Source organism: Cervus canadensis, chromosome 20 (assembly GCF_019320065.1).
Source record: "Cervus canadensis isolate Bull #8, Minnesota chromosome 20, ASM1932006v1, whole genome shotgun sequence".
In the NCBI taxonomy this organism is placed as follows: domain Eukaryota; kingdom Metazoa; phylum Chordata; class Mammalia; order Artiodactyla; family Cervidae; genus Cervus; species Cervus canadensis.
In genome coordinates this window covers 33,650,865-33,656,864 of record NC_057405.1, presented here as the reverse complement: position 1 = coordinate 33,656,864, position 6,000 = coordinate 33,650,865, and positions in this window count along the sequence as shown.

Here is a 6,000-nt window from a genome sequence, read left to right as displayed (position 1 = left end):
ATGTGTGTTAGAATACGATATTTATCTTTCTCTTTCTGACTTAATTCACTCTGTATAATAGTTTCTAGGTTCATCCACCTCATCAGAACTGACTCAAATGTGTACCTTTTTATGGGTGAGCAATATTCCATTGTGTATATGTACTACAACTTCTTTATTACATTGATCTGTCGATGGGCGTATAGGTAGATTCCATGTTCTAGCTATTGTAAATAGTGCTGCAAAGAACAATAGGATACATGTGTCTTTTTCAATTTTGGTTTCCTCAGGGCATATGCCTAGGAGTGGGATTGCTAGGTCATATGGTGGTTTTACTCTTAGTTTTTTTATACGGAATCTCCATACTGTCTTCCATAGTGGCTGTATCAATTTGTATTCCCACCAACAGTGCAAGAGTATTCCCTTTTCTCGATACCCTATTCAGCATTTATTGTTTGTAGACTTTTTGATGATGGCCATTCTGACCGGTGTGAGGTGATATCTCATTGTGGTTTTGATTTGCATTTCTCTAATAATGAATGATGTTGAGCCTCTTTTCATGTGTTTGTTGGCCATCTGTATGTCTTCTTTGGAGAAATGTCTGTTTAGGTCTTTTCCCCACTTTTTGATTGGGTTGTTTGCTTTTCTGCCATTGAGTTGTATGAGTTGATTGAATATTTTGGAAATTAATCCTTTGTCAGTTGTTTCATTTGCTATTATTTTCTCCCATTCTGAGGGTTGTCTTTTCACCTTGCTTATAGTTGAACTGATAGTTTCCTTTGCTGTGCAAAAGTTTTAAAGTTTAATCAGATCCCACTTGTTTACTTTTGTTTTTATTTCCATTACTCAACGAGGTGGGTCATAGAGGATCTTGCTTTGATTTATGAGATCAAGTGTTCTGCCTGTTTTCCTCTAAAATTTTTATAGTTTCTGGTCTTACATTTAGGTCTTTAACCCATTTTGAGTTTATCTTTGTGTATGGTGTTAGGAAGTATTTTAATTTCATTCTTTTACATGTAGCTGTCCAGTTTTCCCAGCACCATTTATTGAAGAGGCTGTCTTTGTCTCATTGTATATTCTTGCTTCCTTTATCAAAAATCCATAGGTGTATGGGTTTATTTCTGGGTTTTCTATCTTGTTCCATATTTCTGTTTTTGTGCCAGTTCCATACTGTCTCAATGACTGTAGCTTTGTAGTATAATTTGAAGTCAGGCAGGTTGATTCCTCCAGCTCCATTCTTCTTTCTCAAGATTGCTTTGGCTATTCAGAGTCTTTTGTGTTTCTGTATGAATTGTGAACATTTTTGTTCTAAGTCTATGAAAATGCCATTGGTAATTTGATAGGGATCACACTGAATCTATAGATTGCATTTGGTAGTATAGTCATTTTCACAATATTGATTCTTCCTACTCAGGAACATGGACTATCTCTCCATCTATTTGCGTTATCTTTGATTTCTTTCATCAGTGTCTTATAATTTTCTGTGTACAGTTCTTTTGTCTACTTAGGTAAGTTTATTCCTAGATATTTAATTCTTTTTGTTGCAATGGTGAATGAGATTGATTCCTTAATTTCTCTTTCTGATTTTTCATTGTTAGTATATAGAAATGCAAGTGATACCTATGTATTGATTTTGTATCCTGCAACTTTGGTAAATTCATTGATCAGCTCTAGTAATTTTCTGATACTATCTTTAGGGTTTTCTATGTACAGTATCATGTCATCTGCAAATAGTGAGAGTTTTACTTCTACTTTTCCAATCTGGATTCCTTTTATTTATTTATTTTTTCTTTTCTGATTTTTATAGCAAGGACTTCCATAGCTATGTTGAATAATAGTGGGGAAAGTGGACACCCTTGTCTCATTCCTGATCTTAGGGGAAATGCTTTCAGTTTTCACCATTGAGAATAATGTTTGCTCTAGGCTTTTCATATATGGCCCTTACTATGTTGAGGTAGGTTCCTTCTATGCCCATTTATTGAAGAGTTTTAGTCATAAGTGGGTGCTGAATTTTGTCAAAGGCTTTTTCTGCATCTATTGAGAATATCATGTCTTTTTCTTTCAATTTAATATGGTGTAATTGAATAAATTTAATATATTTCAATTTAATATCTTTTAAGTTAATATGGTGTATCACATTGATTGATTTGCATATATTTGAAGAATCCTTGCATTCCTGTAATAAATCCAACTTGATCACGGTGTATGAGCTTTTTGAAGTGTTGCTGAATTCTGTTTGCTAAAATTTTGTTGAGGATTTTTGCATCTGTGTTCATCAGTAATATTGACCTGTAGTTTTCTTTTTTTGTGTTGCCTTTGTCTGGTTTTGGTATCAGGGTGATGGTGGTCTCATAGAATGAGTTTGGAAGTGTTTCTTCCTCTGCAATTTTTGGAAAGAGTTTTAGAAGGATAGGCATTAGCTCTTCTCTAAATGTTTGATAGGATTCTCCTGTGAAGCCATCTGGTCCTGGGATTTTGTTTTTTGGGGAGCTTTTCAATCACAGCTTCAATTTCAGTGCTTGTAATTCTGTTGTTCACATTTTCTATTTCTTCCTGGTTCAGTCTTGGACAATGGTGCTTTTCTAAGAATCTGTCCATTTCTTCAAGGTTATCCATTTTATTGCCATATAGTTGTTCATAATAGTCTCTTATAATCCTTTAGTATTTCTTCATTGTCTGTTGTAACCTCCCCCTTTTCATTTTTAATTTTCTTGATTTGATTCTTCTCTCTTTTTTTCTTGATAAGTCTGGCTAAGGGTTTGCCAGTTTTGTTTATCTTCTCAAAGAACCAGCTTTTAGTTTTATTCATCTTTACTATTGTTTCTTTCATTTCTTTTTTATTAATTTCTGCTCAGATCTTTATGATTTCTTTCCTTCTACTAATTTTAGGATTTTTTTTGTTCTTCTTTTTCCTGTTGTGTAAAGTTAAGTTGTCTATTTGATGTTTTTCTTATTTCTTGGGGATAGGGTTGTATTGCTATAAACTTCCCTCTTAGAATTGTTTTTGCTGCATCCCATAGGTTTTGAGTTATCATGTTTTCATTGTCATTTGTTTCTAGAAATTTTTTTATTTCCCTTTTGATTTCTTCAGTAATCTGTTGGTTATTTAGAAATGTATCATTTAATCTCCATGTGTTTGTGTTTCTTAGTTTTTTTCTTATAATTGATATCTAGTCTCATAGTGTTGTGGTCGGAGAAGATAGCTGATATGATTTCAAATTTTCTTAAATTTACTGACAGTTGATTTGTGACCCAAGATGTGGTCTATCCTGGTGAATGTTCCATGTGCATCTGAGAAGAAGGTGTATTCTTCTGCATTTGGGTAGAATATCCTGAAGATATCAATGAGATCCATCTCATCTAATGTATCATTTAAGACTTGTGTTTCCTTATTAATTTTCTGTTTTGGTGACCTGTCCATTGGTGTGAGTGGGGTGTTAAAGTCTCCTACTATTATTGTGTTACTGTCAATTTCTCCTTTTATGTCTGTTAGTGTTTGTCTTATGTATTGAGTGTTCCTATGTTGGGTGCATAGATATTTACAATTATTATGTTTTCCTCTTAGATCAATTCCTTGATCATTATGTAGTGTCCTTCCTTGTCTCTTGTAATCTTCCTTATTTTAAGGTCTGTTTTTTCTGATATGAGGATTGCTACTACAGCTTTCTTTTGCTTCCCATTTGCATGGAATATATTTTCCCATCTTTTCGCTTTCAGTCTATATGTGTCTTTAGGTCTCAAGTGGGTTTCTTGTAGACAGCATATACATGGGTCTTGTTTTTGTATCCATTCAGCCAGTCTGAGTTTTTTGGTTGAAGCATTTAATCCATCTGCATTTAAAGTAATTATTGATATGTATGTTCCTATTGTCTTTTTCTTAATTGTTTGGAGTTGATTTTGTAGATCTTTTTTCTTCTCTTGTATTTCTTGACTCTTACAGCTTTAACATTTGTTTTAAAGCTGGTTTGATGGTACTGAATTCTCTTAACTTTTGCTTCTCTGAAAAGCTTTTTATTTCTCTATCAATTTTGAATGAGATCCTTGCCATGTACAGTAATCTGCATTGTAGATGTTTCCCTTTCAGTACTTTAAATATATCCTACCATTCCCTTCTGGCCTGCAGAGTTTCTGCTGAAAGATCAGTTGTTAAGCATATGGGTTTTTCCTTGTATGCTACTTGTTGCTTTTCCCTTGCTGCTTTTAATATTCTTTCTTTGTGTTTAGTCTTTGTTAGTTTGATTAGTATGTGTCTTGGTGTGTTTCTCCTTGGGTTTATCCTGTATGGGACTCTTTGAGCCTCTTGAGTTTGATTGACTGTTTCCTTTTCCATATTGGGGGAATTTTCAACTATAATCTCTTCAAAAATTTTCTCATACTTCTTCGTTTTCTCTTATTCTTCTGGGACCCCTGTAATTCAAATGCAATTGATATTGTCCCAGAGGTCTCTGAGACTATCCTCAGTTCTTTTCATTCTTTTTACTTTATTTTGCTTTGCAGAAGTTATTTCTAACATTTTATCATCCAGCTCACTGATTCTTTCTTCTGCTTCAGATATTCTGCTCTTCATTCCTTCTAGAATATTTTTAATTTCAGTAATTGTGTTGTTTGTCTCTGTATGTTTATTCTTTAATTCTTCTAGGTCTTTGTTAATTGATTATTGCATTTTCTTCATTTTGTTTTCAAGGTTTTTGATCATCTTTACTATCATTATTCTGAATTCTTTTTCAGGTAGTTTTCTTATTTCCTCTTCATTTATTTGGACCTCTGTGTTTCTAGTTTGTTACTTCATTTGTGTAGTATTTCTCTGCCTTTTCATTTTTTCTTTTTTTTTAACTTATTGTGTTTGAGGTCTCCTTTTTCCAGGCTTCAAGGTTGAATTCTTTCTTCCTTTTGGTGTCTGCCTTCCTAGAGCTGGTTCAGTGGTTTGTGTAAGCATTGTTTTGGGTGAAATTTGTGCTGAGTTCCTGTCTGTTTGTTTTTACCTTGATGGGCAAGGCTGAGTGAGGTGATAATCATGTCTGCTGATGAGTCGGTTTGTATTTTTGTTTTGTTTGTTGTTTAGAGGAGGCGTCCTGTACAGGGTGCTACTGGTGGTTGGGTGATGCTGGGTCTTGTGGTTCCCTTCGTGTGAGTTCTCCCTATTTGATACTCCCTATGGTTAGTTCTCTGGGAGTCTAGGGTCTTGGAGTCAGAGATCCCATTCCAAAAGCTCAGGGCTTTGTCTCTGGTCAGGAACGAAGATTCCACAAGTGGTTTGTTATGGCATCAAGTGAGATTAAACAAATATCCAAAAATGAGAAACCAAAGATGAACCCCAAATGAATGGCAGTTACAAAATCAGGAAAATAATAACTAAAATAATGGAATATACACAAATACATATACATCCATGATCAAAGTCAAAACAGTCCAACAAAAATAAAGTACAATAGATTGACTCAGCAAACAAAGGAAATCAAAAGTTATATTTAGCTGTTAAGAACAAAACTAACTAAAGCACAAACTGAGAAATAAAACTAAGCAAGGTGCCAAGTGAGGAATAAAGCAATGAAAGCAAAACTAACAAAAATTTGAGAGGAAAGGAAAGAAAGAAAAGAATAGGTATGCAAAGTTAAATATAGGTAGAGGAAGAAGATTTATATATATTAAAGATTAACTGCAAGGGGAAAAGAAGAGTGGGAAAGGCAAACAACGGAATAAATGTAGAAAAATAATAATAGATTAAAAAATTAAAAGTTAAAATTATAGAAAAGAAAAAAAAATGGAAGAAGAATGAAAAAAGGAAAAAGCAAACAAACAAAAAAATAAAAGGAAAACTCCACAGAACTGCAAGAGCCCAATGTAGATGCAGAGGTTTATAACAACACTAAAAAGTGTGACTGAATATACACATATACATATATCCCCATAAGCAAAATCAAAAGAGCCCAACAACAATAAAGTAGAAAAGATTGACCTGGTGAACAAAGGAAACCGAAAATTATATCTACCAGAACAAAACTAACTAAAGCACAAACTGGA